Below are 24,709 nucleotides of genomic sequence, written 5' to 3' on the forward strand. Positions count from 1 at the left end.
TGGGCTTGTCTGCTGCTTGGCTGAGGCCTAGTTGTCCCTTTGTGCCCCTGGGACTGGTGGAGGGTGTGGGCAGGCCTGTGAGCAGCAGGGTGTCCAAGAACAGCCTTGGTGGCAGGGCCTTGGGACTGAGCGGGGTGTGGCCCTGGGGCTCTGGCTGCTGGACCTGCTGCGGGGCTCCTGCCTTGGGCCTCCTGAAGCGGCGGTGGCAGCGGCTGGGTCACTGTCTTGTGGGCTGGCTGCTCTGGCTGTCTTGGTGGCTTAAGGAGGGGAGTGCCCAGGAGGTTTCCCTCCTTGTCTTTCTGCCCCTTGAGTCTCTGGTGGTCTTTCTGCTGTTGGCCAGGCTGAGGAGGAGGGCCAGTGTCCACCGTGGGTTTCAGGAGGGGCTGTGTCAGTCCTGGCATGTGGGACAGAGCCTTGTCCTTGTGCTGTCCCCACAGGCCCTGCTGGTGGCAGGTGTTGCGTCTGGAGGGAGAGTTTTGGCTGGAGCGCCCAGCAAAGACGGGGGTCTTGGAGTATGTTCTGGAGAAAGGGCACTCAGGATCTTCGTCCGAGTCAGGAGACAGTTCTCGCAGCCAAGCCCAGTCAGAATCTGCCAAGCTGTCTTCTTCCTGGGTTCCAAAGAGTGGGGACAGGGCCGATGTGATGCTGCTCACAGGGGCCCGGTTTCCTTCCTCCTTGTCGTTCTCCTTGTTGTCTTCCTCCTCCTTGTCGTCTTTCTTCTTGTGGTCATCCTTCTTCTTTTTGCTTGCCTTCTTTGTCTTCTTGCTGGGCTGGTCGTAGTTGAGGTAGGCCTCAAAGGACATGGTTGGCGGCTCCCATGTCTCTTGGTCCGATGGCTGTGGGCTGAGGCCCAGGTGCAGGCTCGGGCCCTCCTGAGAGTCGTGGCAGGGGCCTGGAGTGGGCTGGATCTTCTTGTCTTGTGCAGGCGGTCTGTGCTGCGGCTCACAAGCCTTGAGGTAGGAAGGCTTGGAGATGGTCTGGCCCTGGCTGAGGGCTGAGCCCTCTTGAGTGTGTTCAGAGGAGAGAGGCTGGGGACTGTGGGTCTGGGAGCAGCCCCTGTGCCTCTTGTGTGTGTGCACAAGAGGGCTGAGCTCTGGGTTGCTGCAGGCTTGTCCCTCTGGGGCTTGTGTGTGTGGCTGAGGGTCCCGCTGTGCAGTTGCCTCCCGGGGGCGCTTTGGGGCCTGCCTCCTGGGGGACGATGGCCTGTGCTGAGCCTCCTGGATTGCCTGCAGCTCCATGCAGACCTTCCAGTATTCGGCCAAGTCTCTGGCCATGCTGCCCAGCTGCTCATACTTGCGTAGGCGCCTCACGCTTCTGCGCAGCCCCGTCTGCCTCAGCATGTCTGGCGACAGGGACAACATCAGCAGTCTCCCCAGCCTCCTCAAGATCTTCTTGGGGTGTGGCATGCGGTCTAGCTCTGCCTGCAGCTGCTGGGCCTTGGTCAACACTGACGTGTCCAGCTCCATTCTCCCTGGGCTCATGCCTCCAGCTGGCTCCATGAGATTCTCAGAGAATCTCTGGGGAACCCACCTGGTCCTGAACAGTGTCTTCTGGGCTGTTCCAGGAGCCGGTCTTCTAGGAGAAGATCTGATCCTTTCCACAAATCTCGTCTCCAGTCCTGGATCCACGCTAAGTTGGCAGGATGGCTGGCTGGCTGGCTGGCTGGCTGGCCTGCTGGCTGGCTGGCTGGCTGGCCGGCCGGCTGGCTCGCTGGCTGGCTGGCTGCTCGTGGGTCTTGCTCCACTCTGCAGTCTGAAAGGATTTTCCCAGCACAGCCTCCTGCTTATAAAGGCTCAGGGGGCTGCTGCCACAAAGCCACACCCACTCCCAAGGAACACTGCCTGAGGCAACCTAACACCTTCCCTGGTCTCTCAAGAGTTCTCACTCTCTGCCTTCAGGCTACCTGTAGAAGCCTAGGATCTTAAAGGGATTAGTGTGAACAGATTATGGTTTGGGCAGGTTCCTGTTGCCTTTGCAAATCTCATCACAACTAAATAGCATCAAGTTCCCCTCCGCCATAGTGAGAGGTTGAAAGCCTTTCCCACTGAGCACTTGATAGATAGATAGGTAGATTATAGACCGATGGATAGATGGATAGATAGATAGATAGATAGATCAATGTATATTGCCACTGTCTTCTGGCCAGTAGTGTTGGAGTGGAGATGGCTGCTCCTCATCTTATGGGATTTCCTCTGTAGTTGCAGACTTCAGGATATTTTTCTTTATCCATATTTTTTCCCATTCCAAATACAGTGTGTCTTGATGTCTGGGCTAATTCTGTTTGGACCCTCTGAGCTTCTTGATTCTGGTATGTCTTGGATGTTGTCTAGAAGAGAGAAGTTCTCAGCAATTAGGTCCTGCTTTCTTTCCCACCCTCTCTTTCTTCTTCTGGTAAGCCAGAATGCGTCTATGATTTCATCTGGAGTCATCCCATAGGTCTCTGGTGCTGTTTCCAGTATCTCTTCATCTCCTTTGGAGATGTCTTACTGCTTTTTTGCTGTCTGTAAGTGGTCCTGGACCTTGCTGTTTGTGTATTCAGCCACATTTCTTCTATTCTCCTTCCCCTCTACGGTTTTGTGGAGTGCATCTATTTTGTTAGCTAGCGTGTTCTGCTAATCCTTTTTTCATTTGTACAGCTCCTTGTTGGGTTCTTTGCTGGGCTATCGTAGTTTCAGCTCCCGAATCACCTTGAGGAAAAGATTGTTTTTTCCAGAGTCTCATTGGTTCTTTCCGCATTTCAGATGACAACTCTTTCAACCTCTTTACTCAGTCCTGCGATTATTTCCTTAATGAGTGTTTGAATATGGAGCTCATTATTCTGTGTTCCAACCTTTGGGGGTCTCTTAGCTGGACTCTTTCTTCTTCTGGTCGATTTCCCCCGTCTTTCTTCTTGTTGGTTTAACCATTTAGTATAGTCTGTGATGAGGTCCCTCTCTCAGTAATGTTTCAATGACTTATCACTCTTGCATGGATTGACCTGTGTCTAAGGAAGGTAGAGAAATGGTTGCCAGCTGTGGAAATTGAAACGGGTGTTTCAATATTATTTTCATCCCTGAGTTGGAGCTCAGTGGCTTCCAAGCCTCCTTTGTTTTCTTTTCTTCCCTGTAGGCTATAGGAGTGTGAGGGCTTCGAAAATATAAGTAGGCTTCTTCACTGAATCACTTACAGCAGACCAAGAGATAAAGCAGGGTGGGGCAGGGTTAATCCAGAACTCCTGCAAAAAGACACTCCCCGCCCCACCGGTAGGTCACCAATGTCTAGATCTTCTCTTGAGCGTCCGCATGAGTTCTCTGTTTCTGGGTGTCAGCACATGGCCTCCACCCCGCAACCCACTGCCTTCCCCTGCCCCTCTGCTGCTCCAGACTCTGAGGGCAGTAGGATGGAGGACTCACAGTTGCATTTGGTGAGCCTTAGTGGAATCTTCTCCTCCCTTCAGCCGTCTTATTGTTGTTGAAAAAGACTGGAGGTGGTGTGTCCACAGGTATCCTCCCAGACTGTGACCAGCCACTTAATGTCCCCTTTGGCTCCTCTGTCCAAGAGGCATAGGCAGTTATTTGCACTCACCAGTGCTGTGGTGTGTTCCTGAAGTTGTTCAAGTCCTGTTATGCTGCGGTCCCAGGGGGTCATCCACTCCCCTCCCCGTGTTGAACGCCCCTCCCCCCGCCCCAAACATTCCTAGATATCTCTTTCCAGACAATAAATACAGATAAGCAAGAATTGAAATGAAGGACATTGACAAAGGCAGGAGCCCCTGAAAGCACTCCCATGTTCAGACAAAGCACAGGTGAAACTTGTCGAGTCCTACAATCATGTAATCAGAGATAGGCAGAGGAAGTCGTGTGCGGAGAAAGGGGGCCCGCAACCGTGTGAAACACTTGTGATGTCAGACATGTAATAGCATTGTTCCATTTCCATGACGACCGCAGAGGCTCGGGAGAGTCCATGCCTTTTAGCTGTGGCGGAAGCCCAAGCAGCCAGGATCTCAAAGGGATGAGTGTGAGCCGATTATGGTTTGACGGGCTTCCTGTTGGGCCTGGAAATGCCATCCCCCCCGAAAGAGCAGGGAAGTTCCCCACCATTTTTCTTGCACTTCTTTCTGTCTAGAAGTCATCTGTGCCTTGTGCAGTCCTCCTGAAGCCAAGATTCTCTATGGCTGTGCTCATTTGAGATGCTGCCCAAGAAAGTGTCCTCAAGACTTTTTCAGAAGTGTTCCCATGATTGGGCCTTGAGGAGTTTTCTGTTTGTCATTGAGTGTTAGCTTTCCTCCACTGTGGTCTGAGCAGATGCTTGGGGGTGATTTCAGGGCTCTTGAATAGGTTGATACTGTCGTTGTGGCCTAAGCCGTGGTCTGCTACCCTTGAGGATGTGATGGGACTCTTGAAAGGATGTGTCTTCCAGTTCTTGCTGTGAAGAACTCTGAGAATGTCCATGAGTTCTCCTCTGTTGACCTCTTCAAAGAACTCTCTTGTTTCTTTGTGGATTCTCTGCTTTGGTGATCTAAGTGTGAGAGTGTGGTGTTACAATGTCCTACTCTGAGTGTATACTCTTGATGTATTTTTGTAGTTCTTTGAGTAAGTGCTTAAGATGTATTTAGATGGGCCCTGATTGGGAGCATAGATGTTAATAATTGTTCCAACTTCTGGCTAGAGTGATCCTCTGGTCGTTATGGAATGGCCTTGCCTATCTTGTATGACTTTCTTTAATTGTTGAGGATGTCTGTTTCCTGCCCTTTGATGCAGTCTTTGATTCTGTGTGAAGGTTTGCCACCCTTTGGCTTGGTGTCTGTTGTCGGCCCCTAATTGGGCGCCAACTGCCAGGCTAGTATTTATCATGGGCAGCAGATAGATGGCCAGGGATTCATGGCTGGGCAGGAACACATTGCCACGCTGGCTTTATTCATCTGCATGTATACTCTCCTGGAAGGAAGTGGTAGGGTGTAAAAGGTAGTAGGTAGGATAAGTGGGCGGAGTGGAAAAGGAGCAGGACCCTTCTGGGGATTAAAATGGTGGAAAACAGGATGTGACTAGGAGAGGGAGCGGAGCCTAAGGAGAGTGCGAACCGGTGGGAATAAACCCTGGAAAACAGGCTGTGACTAGGAGAGGGGGCGGAGCCCAAAGAGAGTGAGAACCAGTGGCATTTAAGCAGTGCACTGCAGGCAGGGCGGGTCTCAGCTAAAACAGTGATTATGTCAATAGACCAATGGAGCAGGGGGGAGCTGAAGTACTGCCCAACTGTCTATATTTGTCCTGTGGGCTTTGGTGGGATTCTTGGCAAGCAGCATATGCTGGCTTGTGTTTTCTGGTGCATCGTCCTCCTCTGGTGATTGGGCACTTAGTTCATATGTCTCACTCTTGTGACATGTTTGAATTTCCCTAGTTTTACAAACTTGCATAGCCCTTACCCCATAAGACACACTCTCTCTCCTCTCTCTCTCTCTCTCTCTCTCTCGTGCTCTAGTTCACAGCTTAGAATTCAATCTATCTTACCAGGAGAACAGTTTCTTTTAGTAACTATACTACGAATCTTGTATTTTCTGGTCTCATGTATTTGGCATTTATTAATTTTTATGTTTTGAATGCTTAACTCTCATTATTCGATGATGGATGGAGCAATCCAGAGATGGATTTTCTTTGTGGGTGTGAGGATAGGGAAGGCCAGAAAAAGAGAGCTACCTGGAACACGGCTTCAGCAATTGGAAATGATTCGCCCTGCAAGTGGCCGCAAGCCATGTCTTTCAGCATTCTAACGTGGGCACTCACCCTGGTGGAGCAGCACTCAGCCCCTTAGGAAGCAATGTTTCTTCCCCTAGAGCAGTGCTCAGTTCTTTCAAAGGGTTCTGCTGGACATGAAAGTTGGGACTTTGGAATCTCAGGCCTGAGAGTCTCTTTGAAGAACCATACTGCTATCTTTCTCCACTCCAGATATCTTGGTTAGCAAGGGAGAGAAGACTAGACCATCCCTTCTGAACACATGAGCCCATTGATGAACCTGCCCCCCCTTGAGCCTCAGTTTAGTGTTGTGAGCCTGCCCACAGTTCCAGGTCTAATATTTCCCTCCTGAACCACTTTGGGTGAATTTCACTGATGCCTGTCAGGCGGGTTTCTAATGTCATGTTTTGGCAAATTAGATGAAGTGGTGAATTTTGAGCATGAAGTTCTGAGATGGCCTTAACTTCCCATGTAGTAGAGTGACTCTCATTCTCTCCTTTTCAGTCTTACCTTCTGTCCGTACCTCTATGTCTGTCTGTCAGCCTGTCAGCCTGTCAGTCTCTGTTACTCAAGTATTTTGTAGACAGCGTAGATGAGATTGGGCATGTGTTGTATGCAGCAGCACACCACAACCTGTAGGTAGATGCATGTGAATAGCTGCAGAGTCTTGGTGGAACACAGGAGTCCAGGGAGCTCCCAGGTGGTCCTGTGAGATGTGCTGCCTGTGGTCGTGCTCGACCTGGCCCCTGACTCCTCACCTGACTCTTGCTCTTGTTTGCTGTCTGACCTCCCAACCATTCCTGCCAACTATTATTTTGTCAGAGTTGGTTCTACCTGCAGGCCACTCGTTGGCTCCGGCTGATGATGACAACGGGGATTCCAGCAGCACGCTTGGGTGTGTTAGGGTAGTAATTTATTTCTGTTTATGAGTTCAGGGTGTTTGAGGGTTGCGGGGTGAGCATCGAGTAGGGGACTGGGGTCGGGGGTTGTGGTGGGATAACCAGAACTGAAAGGCATGGAGCCCCAGGTGTCTCTGCGGAGACTGTTAGAAATGCAGAGCTCTCAGGCTCCCGAGCTTCAGGTGGAGTGAGTCTGACAGGATGCCCTGCTTTCGGGGTCTGAGCCAGGCGTCCCAAGTTCTGAGAACAACAGCAGCAAGTGGGTTGATTTTGCAGTGTTGTACCAAAGCTTTCTTAGAAAAATGGAACACCTGAAGGGGTAGTACACAACACAAGATCCTTTGAGCCACAAGTCCGTTCTCCAGATGCCATCTTTGAATGTCCGTGAAACCCAGGGAAGGGGTCGTCGAGGTGCAGCAAGAGAGAGGCTTGTGGCAGCCATCCTCTGAAGTCTCCGCACTTCTCCCAAGTGCCCTGTGCTTTCATGTTGAGCCCGTGACTTGTGCTCCTCAGGCAGGCATGGCCCCCTCTCGTGTTTGCTGAGAAGCCTGTCAGTGGCCCCAGCCCAGCATTTCTCAGGCATGGGCAGCAGTGCAGTTCATGGAGGGCTGAGAGCCGGGAGTCCCCTCCCCCTCCCCCCACCCGTCCCCACCACGGGTGGCCTTGCTGAGTGGCCTGGGTTTGGGTGGCCCTGGCTCCATTCTGCCCTGAGCCAGGTGGGAATTCCTGGGGTCATCTTCTCAGCAGCATTTTCTGGAAATCTCTCCTGGACTTGGCCATCAAGGGGGCAGGTTTTTTGGCTGATGTGTGGGCGGTGTTGACTGGCCTTGGGAGGGCCTGGGTGGTGCTCAGGGTCTTGGATTCTGGCCTGTCCTGCCTGGGGTTTGGTGTCTTCTTGCTCCCCTGGGAGTCTGGCTGGGCTTGTCTGCTGCTTGGCTGAGGCCTAGTTGTCCCTTTGTGCCCCTGGGACTGGTGGAGGGTGTGGGCAGGCCTGTGAGCAGCAGGGTGTCCAAGAACAGCCTTGGTGGCAGGGCCTTGGGACTGAGCAGGGTGTGGCCCTGGGGCTCTGGCTGCTGGACCTGCTGCGGGGCTCCTGCCTTGGGCCTCCTGAAGCGGCGGTGGCAGCGGCTGGGTCACTGTCTTGTGGGCTGGCTGCTCTGGCTGTCTTGGTGGCTTAAGGAGGGGAGTGCCCAGGAGGTTTCCCTCCTTGTCTTTCTGCCCCTTGAGTCTGTGGTGGTCTTTCTGCTGTTGGCCAGGCTGAGGAGGAGGGCCAGTGTCCACCGTGGGTTTCAGGAGGGGCTGTGTCAGTCCTGGCATGTGGGACAGAGCCTTGTCCTTGTGCTGTCCCCACAGGCCCTGCTGGTGGCAGGTGTTGCGTCTGGAGGGAGAGTTTTGGCTGGAGCGCCCAGCAAAGACGGGGGTCTTGGAGTATGTTCTGGAGAAAGGGCACTCAGGATCTTCGTCCGAGTCAGGAGACAGTTCTCGCAGCCAAGCCCAGTCAGAATCTGCCAAGCTGTCTTCTTCCTGGGTTCCAAAGAGTGGGGACAGGGCCGATGTGATGCTGCTCACAGGGGCCCGGTTTCCTTCCTCCTTGTCGTTCTCCTTGTTGTCTTCCTCCTCCTTGTCGACTTTCTTCTTGTGGTCATCCTTCTTCTTTTTGCTTGCCTTCTTTGTCTTCTTGCTGGGCTGGTCGTAGTTGAGGTAGGCCTCAAAGGACATGGTTGGCGGCTCCCATGTCTCTTGGTCCGATGGCTGTGGGCTGAGGCCCAGGTGCAGGCTCGGGCCCTCCTGAGAGTCGTGGCAGGGGCCTGGAGTGGGCTGGATCTTCTTGTCTTGTGCAGGCGGTCTGTGCTGCGGCTCACAAGCCTTGAGGTAGGAAGGCTTGGAGATGGTCTGGCCCTGGCTGAGGGCTGAGCCCTCTTGAGTGTGTTCAGAGGAGAGAGGCTGGGGACTGTGGGTCTGGGAGCAGCCCCTGTGCCTCTTGTGTGTGTGCACAAGAGGGCTGAGCTCTGGGTTGCTGCAGGCTTGTCCCTCTGGGGCTTGTGTGTGTGGCTGAGGGTCCCGCTGTGCAGTTGCCTCCCGGGGGCGCTTTGGGGCCTGCCTCCTGGGGGACGATGGCCTGTGCTGAGCCTCCTGGATTGCCTGCAGCTCCATGCAGACCTTCCAGTATTCGGCCAAGTCTCTGGCCATGCTGCCCAGCTGCTCATACTTGCGTAGGCGCCTCACGCTTCTGCGCAGCCCCGTCTGCCTCAGCATGTCTGGCGACAGGGACAACATCAGCAGTCTCCCCAGCCTCCTCAAGATCTTCTTGGGGTGTGGCATGCGGTCTAGCTCTGCCTGCAGCTGCTGGGCCTTGGTCAACACTGACGTGTCCAGCTCCATTCTCCCTGGGCTCATGCCTCCAGCTGGCTCCATGAGATTCTCAGAGAATCTCTGGGGAACCCACCTGGTCCTGAACAGTGTCTTCTGGGCTGTTCCAGGAGCCGGTCTTCTAGGAGAAGATCTGATCCTTTCCACAAATCTCGTCTCCAGTCCTGGATCCACGCTAAGTTGGCGGGATGGCTGGCTGGCTGGCTGGCTGGCTGGCTGGCCTGCTGGCTGGCCTGCTGGCTGGCTGGCTGGCTGTCCGGCCGGCTGGCTCGCTGGCTGGCTGGCTGCTCGTGGGTCTTGCTCCACTCTGCAGTCTGAAAGGATTTTCCCAGCACAGCCTCCTGCTTATAAAGGCTCAGGGGGCTGCTGCCACAAAGCCACACCCACTCCCAAGGAACACTGCCTGAGGCAACCTAACACCTTCCCTGGTCTCTCAAGAGTTCTCACTCTCTGCCTTCAGGCTACCTGTAGAAGCCTAGGATCTTAAAGGGATTAGTGTGAACAGATTATGGTTTGGGCAGGTTCCTGTTGCCTTTGCAAATCTCATCACAACTAAATAGCATCAAGTTCCCCTCCGCCATAGTGAGATAGTGAGAGGGTGAAAGCCTTTCCCACTGAGCACTTGATAGATAGATAGGTAGATTATAGACCGATGGATAGATGGATAGATAGATAGATAGATAGATAGATAGATCGATGTATATTGCCACTGTCTTCTGGCCAGTAGTGTTGGAGTGGAGATGGCTGCTCCTCATCTTATGGGATTTCCTCTGTAGTTGCAGACTTCAGGATATTTTTCTTTATCCATATTTTTTCCCATTCCAAATACAGTGTGTCTTGATGTCTGGGCTAATTCTGTTTGGACCCTCTGAGCTTCTTGATTCTGGTATGTCTTGGATGTTGTCTAGACGAGAGAAGTTCTCAGCAATTAGGTCCTGCTTTCTTTCCCTCCCTCTCTTTCTTCTTCTGGTAAGCCAGAATGCGTCTATGATTTCATCTGGAGTCATCCCACAGGTCTCTGGTGCTGTTTCCAGTATCTCTTCATCTCCTTTGGAGATGTCTTACTGCTTTTTTGCTGTCTGTAAGTGGTCCTGGACCTTGCTGTTTGTGTATTCAGCCACATTTCTTCTATTCTCCTTCCCCTCTACGGTTTTGTGGAGTGCATCTATTTTGTTAGCTAGCGTGTTCTGCTAATCCTTTTTTCATTTGTACAGCTCCTTGTTGGGTTCTTTGCTGGGCTATCGTAGTTTCAGCTTCCGAATCACCTTGAGGAAAAGATTGTTTTTTCCAGAGTCTCATTGGTTCTTTCCGCATTTCAGATGACAACTCTTTCAACCTCTTTACTCAGTCCTGCGATTATTTCCTTAATGAGTGTTTGAATATGGAGCTCATTATTCTGTGTTCCAACCTTTGGGGGTCTCTTAGCTGGACTCTTTCTTCTTCTGGTCGATTTCCCCCATCTTTCTTCTTGTTGGTTTAACCATTTAGTATAGTCTCTGATGAGGTCCCTCTCTCAGTAATGTTTCAATGACTTATCACTCTTGCATGGATTGACCTGTGTCTAAGGAAGGTAGAGAAATGGTTGCCAGCTGTGGAAATTGAAACGGGTGTTTCAATATTATTTTCATCCCTGAGTTGGAGCTCAGTGGCTTCCAAGCCTCCTTTGTTTTCTTTTCTTCCCTGTAGGCTATAGGAGTGTGAGGGCTTCGAAAATATAAGTAGGCTTCTTCACTGAATCACTTACAGCAGACCAAGAGATAAAGCAGGGTGGGGCAGGGTTAATCCAGAACTCCTGCAAAAAGACACTCCCCGCCCCACCGGTAGGTCACCAATGTCTAGATCTTCTCTTGAGCGTCCGCATGAGTTCTCTGTTTCTGGGTGTCAGCACATGGCCTCCACCCCGCAACCCACTGCCTTCCCCTGCCCCTCCGCTGCTCCAGACTCTGAGGGCAGTAGGATGGAGGACTCACAGTTGCATTTGGTGAGCCTTAGTGGAATCTTCTCCTCCCTTCAGCCGTCTTATTGTTGTTGAAAAAGACTGGAGGTGGTGTGTCCACAGGTATCCTCCCAGACTGTGACCAGCCACTTAATGTGCCCTTTGGCTCCTCTGTCCAAGAGGCATAGGCAGTTATTTGCACTCACCAGTGCTGTGGTGTGTTCCTGAAGTTGTTCAAGTCCTGTTATGCTGCGGTCCCAGGGGGTCATCCACTCCCCTCCCCGTGTTGAACGCCCCTACCCCGCCCCAAACATTCCTAGATATCTCTTTCCAGACAATAAATACAGATAAGCAAGAATTGAAATGAAGGACATTGACAAAGGCAGGAGCCCCTGAAAGCACTCCATGTTCAGACAAAGCACAGGTGAAACTTGTCGAGTCCTACAATCATGTAATCAGAGATAGGCAGAGGAAGTCGTGTGCGGAGAAAGGGGGCCCGCAACCGTGTGAAACACTTGTGATGTCAGACATGTAATAGCATTGTTCCATTTCCATGACGACCGCAGAGGCTCGGGAGAGTCCATGCCTTTTAGCTGTGGCGGAAGCCCAAGCAGCCAGGATCTCAAAGGGATGAGTGTGAGCCGATTATGGTTTGACGGGCTTCCTGTTGGGCCTGGAAATGCCATCCCCCCCGAAAGAGCAGGGAAGTTCCCCACCATTTTTCTTGCACTTCTTTCTGTCTAGAAGTCATCTGTGCCTTGTGCAGTCCTCCTGAAGCCAAGATTCTCTATGGCTGTGCTCATTTGAGATGCTGCCCAAGAAAGTGTCCTCAAGACTTTTTCAGAAGTGTTCCCATGATTGGGCCTTGAGGAGTTTTCTGTTTGTCATTGAGTGTTAGCTTTCCTCCACTGTGGTCTGAGCAGATGCTTGGGGGTGATTTCAGGGCTCTTGAATAGGTTGATACTGTCGTGGCCTAAGCCGTGGTCTGCTACCCTTGAGGATGTGATGGGACTCTTGAAAGGATGTGTCTTCCAGTTCTTGCTGTGAAGAACTCTGAGAATGTCCATGAGTTCTCCTCTGTTGACCTCTTCAAAGAACTCTCTTGTTTCTTTGTGGATTCTCTGCTTTGGTGATCTAAGTGTGAGAGTGTGGTGTTACAATGTCCTACTCTGAGTGTATACTCTTGATGTATTTTTGTAGTTCTTTGAGTAAGTGCTTAAGATGTATTTAGATGGGCCCTGATTGGGAGCATAGATGTTAATAATTGTTCCAACTTCTGGCTAGAGTGATCCTCTGGTCGTTATGGAATGGCCTTGCCTATCTTGTATGACTTTCTTTAATTGTTGAGGATGTCTGTTTCCTGCCCTTTGATGCAGTCTTTGATTCTGTGTGAAGGTTTGCCACCCTTTGGCTTGGTGTCTGTTGTCGGCCCCTAATTGGGCGCCAACTGCCAGGCTAGTATTTATCATGGGCAGCAGATAGATGGCCAGGGATTCATGGCTGGGCAGGAACACAGTGCCACGCTGGCTTTATTCATCTGCATGTATACTCTCCTGGAAGGAAGTGGTAGGGTGTAAAAGGTAGTAGGTAGGATAAGTGGGCGGAGTGGAAAAGGAGCAGGACCCTTCTGGGGATTAAAATGGTGGAAAACAGGATGTGACTAGGAGAGGGAGCGGAGCCTAAGGAGAGTGCGAACCGGTGGGAATAAACCCTGGAAAACAGGCTGTGACTAGGAGAGGGGGCGGAGCCCAAAGAGAGTGAGAACCAGTGGCATTTAAGCAGTGCACTGCAGGCAGGGCGGGTCTCAGCTAAAACAGTGATTATGTCAATAGACCAATGGAGCAGGGGGGAGCTGAAGTACTGCCCAACTGTCTATATTTGTCCTGTGGGCTTTGGTGGGATTCTTGGCAAGCAGCATATGCTGGCTTGTGTTTTCTGGTGCATCGTCCTCCTCTGGTGATTGGGCACTTAGTTCATATGTCTCACTCTTGTGACATGTTTGAATTTCCCTAGTTTTACAAACTTGCATAGCCCTTACCCCATAAGACACACTCTCTCTCCTCTCTCTCTCTCTCTCTCTCTCTCTCTCTCTCTCGTGCTCTAGTTCACAGCTTAGAATTCAATCTATCTTACCAGGAGAACAGTTTCTTTTAGTAACTATACTACGAATCTTGTATTTTCTGGTCTCATGTATTTGGCATTTATTAATTTTTATGTTTTGAATGCTTAACTCTCATTATTCGCTGATGGATGGAGCAATCCAGAGATGGATTTTCTTTGTGGGTGTGAGGATAGGGAAGGCCAGAAAAAGAGAGCTACCTGGAACACGGCTTCAGCAATTGGAAATGATTCGCCCTGCAAGTGGCCGCAAGCCATGTCTTTCAGCATTCTAACGTGGGCACTCACCCTGGTGGAGCAGCACTCAGCCCCTTAGGAAGCAATGTTTCTTCCCCTAGAGCAGTGCTCAGTTCTTTCAAAGGGTTCTGCTGGACATGAAAGTTGGGACTTTGGAATCTCAGGCCTGAGAGTCTCTTTGAAGAACCATACTGCTATCTTTCTCCACTCCAGATATCTTGGTTAGCAAGGGAGAGAAGACTAGACCATCCCTTCTGAACACATGAGCCCATTGATGAACCTGCCCCCCCTTGAGCCTCAGTTTAGTGTTGTGAGCCTGCCCACAGTTCCAGGTCTAATATTTCCCTCCTGAACCACTTTGGGTGAATTTCACTGATGCCTGTCAGGCGGGTTTCTAATGTCATGTTTTGGCAAATTAGATGAAGTGGTGAATTTTGAGCATGAAGTTCTGAGATGGCCTTAACTTCCCATGTAGTAGAGTGACTCTCATTCTCTCCTTTTCAGTCTTACCTTCTGTCCGTACCTCTATGTCTGTCTGTCAGCCTGTCAGCCTGTCAGTCTCTGTTACTCAAGTATTTTGTAGACAGCGTAGATGAGATTGGGCATGTGTTGTATGCAGCAGCACACCACAACCTGTAGGTAGATGCATGTGAATAGCTGCAGAGTCTTGGTGGAACACAGGAGTCCAGGGAGCTCCCAGGTGGTCCTGTGAGTTGTGCTGCCTGTGGTCGTGCTCGACCTGGCCCCTGACTCCTCACCTGACTCTTGCTCTTGTTTGCTGTCTGACCTCCCAACCATTCCTGCCAACTATTATTTTGTCAGAGTTGGTTCTACCTGCAGGCCACTCGTTGGCTCCGGCTGATGATGACAACGGGGATTCCAGCAGCACGCTTGGGTGTGTTAGGGTAGTAATTTATTTCTGTTTATGAGTTCAGGGTGTTTGAGGGTTGCGGGGTGAGCATCGAGTAGGGGACTGGGGTCGGGGGTTGTGGTGGGATAACCAGAACTGAAAGGCATGGAGCCCCAGGTGTCTCTGCGGAGACTGTTAGAAATGCAGAGCTCTCAGGCTCCCGAGCTTCAGGTGGAGTGAGTCTGACAGGATGCCCTGCTTTCGGGGTCTGAGCCAGGCGTCCCAAGTTCTGAGAACAACAGCAGCAAGTGGGTTGATTTTGCAGTGTTGTACCAAAGCTTTCTTAGAAAAATGGAACACCTGAAGGGGTAGTACACAACACAAGATCCTTTGAGCCACAAGTCCTTTCTCCAGATGCCATCTTTGAATGTCCGTGAAACCCAGGGAAGGGGTCGTCGAGGTGCAGCAAGAGAGAGGCTTGTGGCAGCCATCCTCTGAAGTCTCCGCACTTCTCCCAAGTGCCCTGTGCTTTCATGTTGAGCCCGTGACTTGTGCTCCTCAGGCAGGCATGGCCCCCTCTCGTGTTTGCTGAGAAGCCTGTCAGTGGCCCCAGCCCAGCATTTCTCAGGCATGGGCAGCAGTGCAGTTCATGGAGGGCTGAGAGCCAGGAGTCCCCTCCCCCTCCCCCCACCCGTCCCCACCACGGGTGGCCTTGCTGAGTGGCCTGGGTTTGGGTGGCCCTGGCTCCATTCTGCCCTGAGCCAGGTGGGAATTCCTGGGGTCATCTTCTCAGCAGCATTTTCTGGAAATCTCTCCTGGACTTGGCCATCAAGGGGGCAGGTTTTTTGGCTGATGTGTGGGCGGTGTTGACTGGCCTTGGGAGGGCCTGGGTGGTGCTCAGGGTCTTGGATTCTGGCCTGTCCTGCCTGGGGTTTGGTGTCTTCTTGCTCCCCTGGGAGTCTGGCTGGGCTTGTCTGCTGCTTGGCTGAGGCCTAGTTGTCCCTTTGTGCCCCTGGGACTGGTGGAGGGTGTGGGCAGGCCTGTGAGCAGCAGGGTGTCCAAGAACAGCCTTGGTGGCAGGGCCTTGGGACTGAGCGGGGTGTGGCCCTGGGGCTCTGGCTGCTGGACCTGCTGCGGCGCTCCTGCCTTGGGCCTCCTGAAGCGGCGGTGGCAGCGGCTGGGTCACTGTCTTGTGGGCTGGCTGCTCTGGCTGTCTTGGTGGCTTAAGGAGGGGAGTGCCCAGGAGGTTTCCCTCCTTGTCTTTCTGCCCCTTGAGTCTGTGGTGGTCTTTCTGCTGTTGGCCAGGCTGAGGAGGAGGGCCAGTGTCCACCGTGGGTTTCAGGAGGGGCTGTGTCAGTCCTGGCATGTGGGACAGAGCCTTGTCCTTGTGCTGTCCCCACAGGCCCTGCTGGTGGCAGGTGTTGCGTCTGGAGGGAGAGTTTTGGCTGGAGCGCCCAGCAAAGACGGGGGTCTTGGAGTATGTTCTGGAGAAAGGGCACTCAGGATCTTCGTCCGAGTCAGGAGACAGTTCTCGCAGCCAAGCCCAGTCAGAATCTGCCAAGCTGTCTTCTTCCTGGGTTCCAAAGAGTGGGGACAGGGCCGATGTGATGCTGCTCACAGGGGCCCGGTTTCCTTCCTCCTTGTCGTTCTCCTTGTTGTCTTCCTCCTCCTTGTCGTCTTTCTTCTTGTGGTCATCCTTCTTCTTTTTGCTTGCCTTCTTTGTCTTCTTGCTGGGCTGGTCGTAGTTGAGGTAGGCCTCAAAGGACATGGTTGGCGGCTCCCATGTCTCTTGGTCCGATGGCTGTGGGCTGAGGCCCAGGTGCAGGCTCGGGCCCTCCTGAGAGTCGTGGCAGGGGCCTGGAGTGGGCTGGATCTTCTTGTCTTGTGCAGGCGGTCTGTGCTGCGGCTCACAAGCCTTGAGGTAGGAAGGCTTGGAGATGGTCTGGCCCTGGCTGAGGGCTGAGCCCTCTTGAGTGTGTTCAGAGGAGAGAGGCTGGGGACTGTGGGTCTGGGAGCAGCCCCTGTGCCTCTTGTGTGTGTGCACAAGAGGGCTGAGCTCTGGGTTGCTGCAGGCTTGTCCCTCTGGGGCTTGTGTGTGTGGCTGAGGGTCCCGCTGTGCAGTTGCCTCCCGGGGGCGCTTTGGGGCCTGCCTCCTGGGGGACGATGGCCTGTGCTGAGCCTCCTGGATTGCCTGCAGCTCCATGCAGACCTTCCAGTATTCGGCCAAGTCTCTGGCCATGCTGCCCAGCTGCTCATACTTGCGTAGGCGCCTCACGCTTCTGCGCAGCCCCGTCTGCCTCAGCATGTCTGGCGACAGGGACAACATCAGCAGTCTCCCCAGCCTCCTCAAGATCTTCTTGGGGTGTGGCATGCGGTCTAGCTCTGCCTGCAGCTGCTGGGCCTTGGTCAACACTGACGTGTCCAGCTCCATTCTCCCTGGGCTCATGCCTCCAGCTGGCTCCATGAGATTCTCAGAGAATCTCTGGGGAACCCACCTGGTCCTGAACAGTGTCTTCTGGGCTGTTCCAGGAGCCGGTCTTCTAGGAGAAGATCTGATCCTTTCCACAAATCTCGTCTCCAGTCCTGGATCCACGCTAAGTTGGCGGGCTGGCTGGCTGGCTGGCTGGCTGGCTGGCTGGCCTGCTGGCTGGCTGGCTGGCTGGCCGGCCGGCTGGCTCGCTGGCTGGCTGGCTGCTCGTGGGTCTTGCTCCACTCTGCAGTCTGAAAGGATTTTCCCAGCACAGCCTCCTGCTTATAAAGGCTCAGGGGGCTGCTGCCACAAAGCCACACCCACTCCCAAGGAACACTGCCTGAGGCAACCTAACACCTTCCCTGGTCTCTCAAGAGTTCTCACTCTCTGCCTTCAGGCTACCTGTAGAAGCCTAGGATCTTAAAGGGATTAGTGTGAACAGATTATGGTTTGGGCAGGTTCCTGTTGCCTTTGCAAATCTCATCACAACTAAATAGCATCAAGTTCCCCTCCGCCATAGTGAGAGGGTGAAAGCCTTTCCCACTGAGCACTTGATAGATAGATAGGTAGATTATAGACCGATGGATAGATGGATAGATAGATAGATAGATAGATAGATCGATGTATATTGCCACTGTCTTCTGGCCAGTAGTGTTGGAGTGGAGATGGCTGCTCCTCATCTTATGGGATTTCCTCTGTAGTTGCAGACTTCAGGATATTTTTCTTTATCCATATTTTTTCCCATTCCAAATACAGTGTGTCTTGATGTCTGGGCTAATTCTGTTTGAACCCTCTGAGCTTCTTGATTCTGGTATGTCTTGGATGTTGTCTAGACGAGAGAAGTTCTCAGCAATTAGGTCCTGCTTTCTTTCCCTCCCTCTCTTTCTTCTTCTGGTAAGCCAGAATGCGTCTATGATTTCATCTGGAGTCATCCCACAGGTCTCTGGTGCTGTTTCCAGTATCTCTTCATCTCCTTTGGAGATGTCTTACTGCTTTTTTGCTGTCTGTAAGTGGTCCTGGACCTTGCTGTTTGTGTATTCAGCCACATTTCTTCTATTCTCCTTCCCCTCTACGGTTTTGTGGAGTGCATCTATTTTGTTAGCTAGCGTGTTCTGCTAATCCTTTTTTCATTTGTACAGCTCCTTGTTGGGTTCTTTGCTGGGCTATCGTAGTTTCAGCTCCCGAATCACCTTGAGGAAAAGATTGTTTTTTCCAGAGTCTCATTGGTTCTTTCCGCATTTCAGATGACAACTCTTTCAACCTCTTTACTCAGTCCTGCGATTATTTCCTTAATGAGTGTTTGAATATGGAGCTCATTATTCTGTGTTCCAACCTTTGGGGGTCTCTTAGCTGGACTCTTTCTTCTTCTGGTTGATTTCCCCCGTCTTTCTTCTTGTTGGTTTAACCATTTAGTATAGTCTGTGATGAGGTCCCTCTCTCAGTAATGTTTCAATGACTTATCACTCTTGCATGGATTGACCTGTGTCTAAGGAAGGTAGAGAAATGGTTGCCAGCTGTGGAAATTGAAACGGGTGTTTCAATATTATTTTCATCCCTGAGTTGGAGCTCAGTGGCTTCCAAGCCTCCTTTGTTTTCTTTTCTTCCCTGTAGGCTATAGGAGTGTGAGGGCTTCGAAAATATAAGTAGGCTTCTTCACTGAATCACTTACAGCAGACCAAGAGATAAAGCAGGGTGGGGCAGGGTTAATCCAGAACTCCTGCAAAAAGACACTCCCCGCCCCACCGGTAGGTCACCAATGTCTAGATCTTCTCTTGAGCGTCCACATGAGTTCTCTGTTTCTGGGTGTCAGCACATGGCCTCCACCCCGCAACCCACTGCCTTCCCCTGCCCCTCCGCTGCTCCAGACTCTGAGGGCAGTAGGATGGAGGACTCACAGTTGCATTTGGTGAGCCTTAGTGGAATCTTCTCCTCCCTTCAGCCGTCTTATTGTTGTTGAAAAAGACTGGAGGTGGTGTGTCCACAGGTATCCTCCCAGACTGTGACCAGCCACTTAATGTGCCCTTTGGCTCCTCTGTCCAAGAGGCATAGGCAGTTATTTGCACTCACCAGTGCTGTGGTGTGTTCCTGAAGTTGTTCAAGTCCTGTTATGCTGCGGTCCCAGGGGGTCATCCACTCCCCTCCCCATGTTGAACGCCCCTCCCCCCGCCCCAAACATTCCTAGATATCTCTTTCCAGACAATAAATACAGATAAGCAAGAATTGAAATGAAGGACATTGACAAAGGCAGGAGCCCCTGAAAGCACTCCATGTTCAGACAAAGCACAGGTGAAACTTGTCGAGTCCTACAATCATGTAATCAGAGATAGGCAGAGGAAGTCGTGTGCGGAGAAAGGGGGCCCGCAACCGTGTGAAACACTTGTGATGTCAGACATGTAATAGCATTGTTCCATTTCCATGACGACCGCAGAGGCTCGGGAGAGTCCATGCCTTTTAGCTGTGGCGGAAGCCCAAGCAGCCAGGATCTCAAAGGGATGAGTGTGAGCCGATTATGGTTTGACGGGCTTCCTGTTGGGCCTGGAAATGCCATCCCCCCCGAAAGAGCAGGGAAGTTCCCCACCATTTTTCTTGCACTTCTTTCTGTCTAGAAGTCATCTGTGCCTTGTGCAGTCCTCCTGAAGCCAAGATTCTCTATGGCTGTGCTCATTTGAGATGCTGCCCAAGAAAGTGTCCTCAAGACTTTTTCAGAAGTGTTCCCATGATTGGGCCTTGAGGAGTTTTCTGTTTGTCATTGAGTGTTAGCTTTCCTCCACTGTGGTCTGAGCAGATGCTTGGGGGTGATTTCAGGGCTCTTGAATAGGTTGATACTGTCGTTGTGGCCTAAGCCGTGGTCTGCTACCCTTGAGGATGTGATGGGACTCTTGAAAGGATGTGTCTTCCAGTTCTTGCTGTGAAGAACTCTGAGAATGTCCATGAGTTCTCCTCTGTTGACCTCTTCAAAGAACTCTCTTGTTTCTTTGTGGATTCTCTGCTTTGGTGATCTAAGTGTGAGAGTGTGGTGTTACAATGTCCTACTCTGAGTGTATACTCTTGATGTATTTTTGTAGTTCTTTGAGTAAGTGCTTAAGATGTATTTAGATGGGCCCTGATTGGGAGCATAGATGTTAATAATTGTTCCAACTTCTGGCTAGAGTGATCCTCTGGTCGTTATGGAATGGCCTTGCCTATCTTGTATGACTTTCTTTAATTGTTGAGGATGTCTGTTTCCTGCCCTTTGATGCAGTCTTTGATTCTGTGTGAAGGTTTGCCACCCTTTGGCTTGGTGTCTGTTGTCGGCCCCTAATTGGGCGCCAACTGCCAGGCTAGTATTTATCATGGGCAGCGGATAGATGGCCAGGGATTCATGGCTGAGCAGGAACACAATGCCACGCTGGCTTTATTCATATGCATGTATACTCTCCTGGAAGGAAGTGGTAGGGTGTAAAAGGTAGTAGGTAGGATAAGTGGGCGGAGTGGAAAAGGAGCAGGACCCTTCTGGGGATTAAAATGGTGGAAAACAGGATGTGACTAGTAGAGGGAGCGGAGCCTAAAGAGAGTGCGAACCGGTGGGAATAAACCCTGGAAAACAGGCTGTGACTAGGAGAGGGGGCGGAGCCCAAAGAGAGTGAGAACCAGTGGCATTTAAGCAGTGCACTGCAGGCAGGGCGGGTCTCAGCTAAAACAGTGATTATGTCAATAGACCAATGGAGCAGGGGGGAGCTGAAGTACTGCCCAACTGTCTATATTTGTCCTGTGGGCTTTGGTGGGATTCTTGGCAAGCAGCATATGCTGGCTTGTGTTTTCTGGTGCATCGTCCTCCTCTGGTGATTGGGCACTTAGTTCATATGTCTCACTCTTGTGACATGTTTGAATTTCCCTAGTTTTACAAACTTGCATAGCCCTTACCCCATAAGACACACTCTCTCTCCTCTCTCTCTCTCTCTCTCTCTCTCTCTCTCTCTCGTGCTCTAGTTCACAGCTTAGAATTCAATCTATCTTACCAGGAGAACAGTTTCTTTTAGTAACTATACTACGAATCTTGTATTTTCTGGTCTCATGTATTTGGCATTTATTAATTTTTATGTTTTGAATGCTTAACTCTCATTATTCGATGATGGATGGAGCAATCCAGAGATGGATTTTCTTTGTGGGTGTGAGGATAGGGAAGGCCAGAAAAAGAGAGCTACCTGGAACACGGCTTCAGCAATTGGAAATGATTCGCCCTGCAAGTGGCCGCAAGCCATGTCTTTCAGCATTCTAACGTGGGCACTCACCCTGGTGGAGCAGCACTCAGCCCCTTAGGAAGCAATGTTTCTTCCCCTAGAGCAGTGCTCAGTTCTTTCAAAGGGTTCTGCTGGACATGAAAGTTGGGACTTTGGAATCTCAGGCCTGAGAGTCTCTTTGAAGAACCATACTGCTATCTTTCTCCACTCCAGATATCTTGGTTAGCAAGGGAGAGAAGACTAGACCATCCCTTCTGAACACATGAGCCCATTGATGAACCTGCCCCCCCTTGAGCCTCAGTTTAGTGTTGTGAGCCTGCCCACAGTTCCAGGTCTAATATTTCCCTCCTGAACCACTTTGGGTGAATTTCACTGATGCCTGTCAGGCGGGTTTCTAATGTCATGTTTTGGCAAATTAGATGAAGTGGTGAATTTTGAGCATGAAGTTCTGAGATGGCCTTAACTTCCCATGTAGTAGAGTGACTCTCATTCTCTCCTTTTCAGTCTTACCTTCTGTCCGTACCTCTATGTCTGTCTGTCAGCCTGTCAGCCTGTCAGTCTCTGTTACTCAAGTATTTTGTAGACAGCGTAGATGAGATTGGGCATGTGTTGTATGCAGCAGCACACCACAACCTGTAGGCAGATGCATGTGAATAGCTGCAGAGTCTTGGTGGAACACAGGAGTCCAGGGAGCTCCCAGGTGGTCCTGTGAGATGTGCTGCCTGTGGTCGTGCTCGACCTGGCCCCTGACTCCTCACCTGACTCTTGCTCTTGTTTGCTGTCTGACCTCCCAACCATTCCTGCCAACTATTATTTTGTCAGAGTTGGTTCTACCTGCAGGCCACTCGTTGGCTCCGGCTGATGATGACAACGGGGATTCCAGCAGCACGCTTGGGTGTGTTAGGGTAGTAATTTATTTCTGTTTATGAGTTCAGGGTGTTTGAGGGTTGCGGGGTGAGCATCGAGTAGGGGACTGGGGTCGGGGGTTGTGGTGGGATAACCAGAACTGAAAGGCATGGAGCCCCAGGTGTCTCTGCGGAGACTGTTAGAAATGCAGAGCTCTCAGGCTCCCGAGCTTCAGGTGGAGTGAGTCTGACAGGATGCCCTGCTTTCGGGGTCTGAGCCAGGCGTCCCAAGTTCTGAGAACAACAGCAGCAAGTGGGTTGATTTTGCAGTGTTGTACCAAAGCTTTCTTAGAAAAATGGAACACCTGAAGGGGTAGTACACAACACAAGATCCTTTGAGCCACAAGTCCGTTCTCCAGATGCCATCTTTGAATGTCCGTGAAACCCAGGGAAGGGGTCGTCGAGGTGCAGCAAGAGAGAGGCTTGTGGCAGCCATCCTCTGAAGTCTCCGCACTTCTCCCAAGTGCCCTGTGCTTTCATGTTGAGCCCGTGACTTGTGCTCCTCAGGCAGGCATGGCCCCCTCTCGTGTTTGCTGAGAAGCCTGTCAGTGGCCCCAGCCCAGCATTTCTCAGGCATGGGCAGCAGTGCAGTTCATGGAGGGCTGAGAGCCGGGAGTCCCCTCCCCCTCCCCCCACCCGTCCCCACCACGGGTGGCCTTGCTGAGTGGCCTGGGTTTGGGTGGCCCTGGCTCCATTCTGCCCTGAGCCAGGTGGGAATTCCTGGGGTCATCTTCTCAGCAGCATTTTCTGGAAATCTCTCCTGGACTTGGCCATCAAGGGGGCAGGTTTTTTGGCTGATGTGTGGGCGGTGTTGACTGGCCTTGGGAGGGCCTGGGTGGTGCTCAGGGTCTTGGATTCTGGCCTGTCCTGCCTGGGGTTTGGTGTCTTCTTGCTCCCCTGGGATTCTGGCTGGGCTTGTCTGCTGCTTGGCTGAGGCCTAGTTGTCCCTTTGTGCCCCTGGGACTGGTGGAGGGTGTGGGCAGGCCTGTGAGCAGCAGGGTGTCCAAGAACAGCCTTGGTGGCAGGGCCTTGGGACTGAGCGGGGTGTGGCCCTGGGGCTCTGGCTGCTGGACCTGCTGCGGGGCTCCTGCCTTGGGCCTCCTGAAGCGGCGGTGGCAGCGGCTGGGTCACTGTCTTGTGGGCTGGCTGCTCTGGCTGTCTTGGTGGCTTAAGGAGGGGAGTGCCCAGGAGGTTTCCCTCCTTGTCTTTCTGCCCCTTGAGTCTGTGGTGGTCTTTCTGCTGTTGGCCAGGCTGAAGAGGAGGGCCAGTGTCCACCGTGGGTTTCAGGAGGGGCTGTGTCAGTCCTGGCATGTGGGACAGAGCCTTGTCCTTGTGCTGTCCCCACAGGCCCTGCTGGTGGCAGGTGTTGCGTCTGGAGGGAGAGTTTTGGCTGGAGCGCCCAGCAAAGACGGGGGTCTTGGAGTATGTTCTGGAGAAAGGGCACTCAGGATCTTCGTCCGAGTCAGGAGACAGTTCTCGCAGCCAAGCCCAGTCAGAATCTGCCAAGCTGTCTTCTTCCTGGGTTCCAAAGAGTGGGGACAGGGCCGATGTGATGCTGCTCACAGGAGCCCGGTTTCCTTCCTCCTTGTCGTTCTCCTTGTTGTCTTCCTCCTCCTTGTCGTCTTTCTTCTTGTGGTCATCCTTCTTCTTTTTGCTAGCCTTCTTTGTCTTCTTGCTGGGCTGGTCGTAGTTGAGGTAGGCCTCAAAGGACATGGTTGGCGGCTCCCATGTCTCTTGGTCCGATGGCTGTGGGCTGAGGCCCAGGTGCAGGCTCGGGCCCTCCTGAGAGTCGTGGCAGGGGCCTGGAGTGGGCTGGATCTTCTTGTCTTGTGCAGGCGGTCTGTGCTGCGGCTCACAAGCCTTGAGGTAGGAAGGCTTGGAGATGGTCTGGCCCTGGCTGAGGGCTGAGCCCTCTTGAGTGTGTTCAGAGGAGAGAGGCTGGGGACTGTGGGTCTGGGAGCAGCCCCTGTGCCTCTTGTGTGTGTGCACAAGAGGGCTGAGCTCTGGGTTGCTGCAGGCTTGTCCCTCTGGGGCTTGTGTGTGTGGCTGAGGGTCCCGCTGTGCAGTTGCCTCCCGGGGGCGCTTTGGGGCCTGCCTCCTGGGGGACGATGGCCTGTGCTGAGCCTCCTGGATTGCCTGCAGCTCCATGCAGACCTTCCAGTATTCGGCCAAGTCTCTGGCCATGCTGCCCAGCTGCTCATACTTGCGTAGGCGCCTCACGCTTCTGCGCAGCCCCGTCTGCCTCAGCATGTCTGGCGACAGGGACAACATCAGCAGTCTCCCCAGCCTCCTCAAGATCTTCTTGGGGTGTGGCATGCGGTCTAGCTCTGCCTGCAGCTGCTGGGCCTTGGTCAACACTGACGTGTCCAGCTCCATTCTCCCTGGGCTCATGCCTCCAGCTGGCTCCATGAGATTCTCAGAGAATCTCTGGGGAACCCACCTGGTCCTGAACAGTGTCTTCTGGGCTGTTCCAGGAGCCGGTCTTCTAGGAGAAGATCTGATCCTTTCCACAAATCTCGTCTCCAGTCCTGGATCCACGCTAAGTTGGCGGGCTGGCTGGCTGGCTGGCTGGCTGGCTGGCTGGCCTGCTGGCTGGCTGGCTGGCCGGCCGGCTGGCTCGCTGGCTGGCTGGCTGCTCGTGGGTCTTGCTCCACTCTGCAGTCTGAAAGGATTTTCCCAGCACAGCCTCCTGCTTATAAAGGCTCAGGGGGCTGCTGCCACAAAGCCACACCCACTCCCAAGGAACACTGCCTGAGGCAACCTAACACCTTCCCTGGTCTCTCAAGAGTTCTCACTCTCTGCCTTCAGGCTACCTGTAGAAGCCTAGGATCTTAAAGGGATTAGTGTGAACAGATTATGGTTTGGGCAGGTTCCTGTTGCCTTTGCAAATCTCATCACAACTAAATAGCATCAAGTTCCCCTCCGCCATAGTGAGATAGTGAGAGGGTGAAAGCCTTTCCCACTGAGCACTTGATAGATAGATAGGTAGATTATAG

This window comes from Erinaceus europaeus, chromosome 15 (genome assembly GCF_950295315.1).
Source record: "Erinaceus europaeus chromosome 15, mEriEur2.1, whole genome shotgun sequence".
Lineage (NCBI taxonomy): Eukaryota > Metazoa > Chordata > Mammalia > Eulipotyphla > Erinaceidae > Erinaceus > Erinaceus europaeus.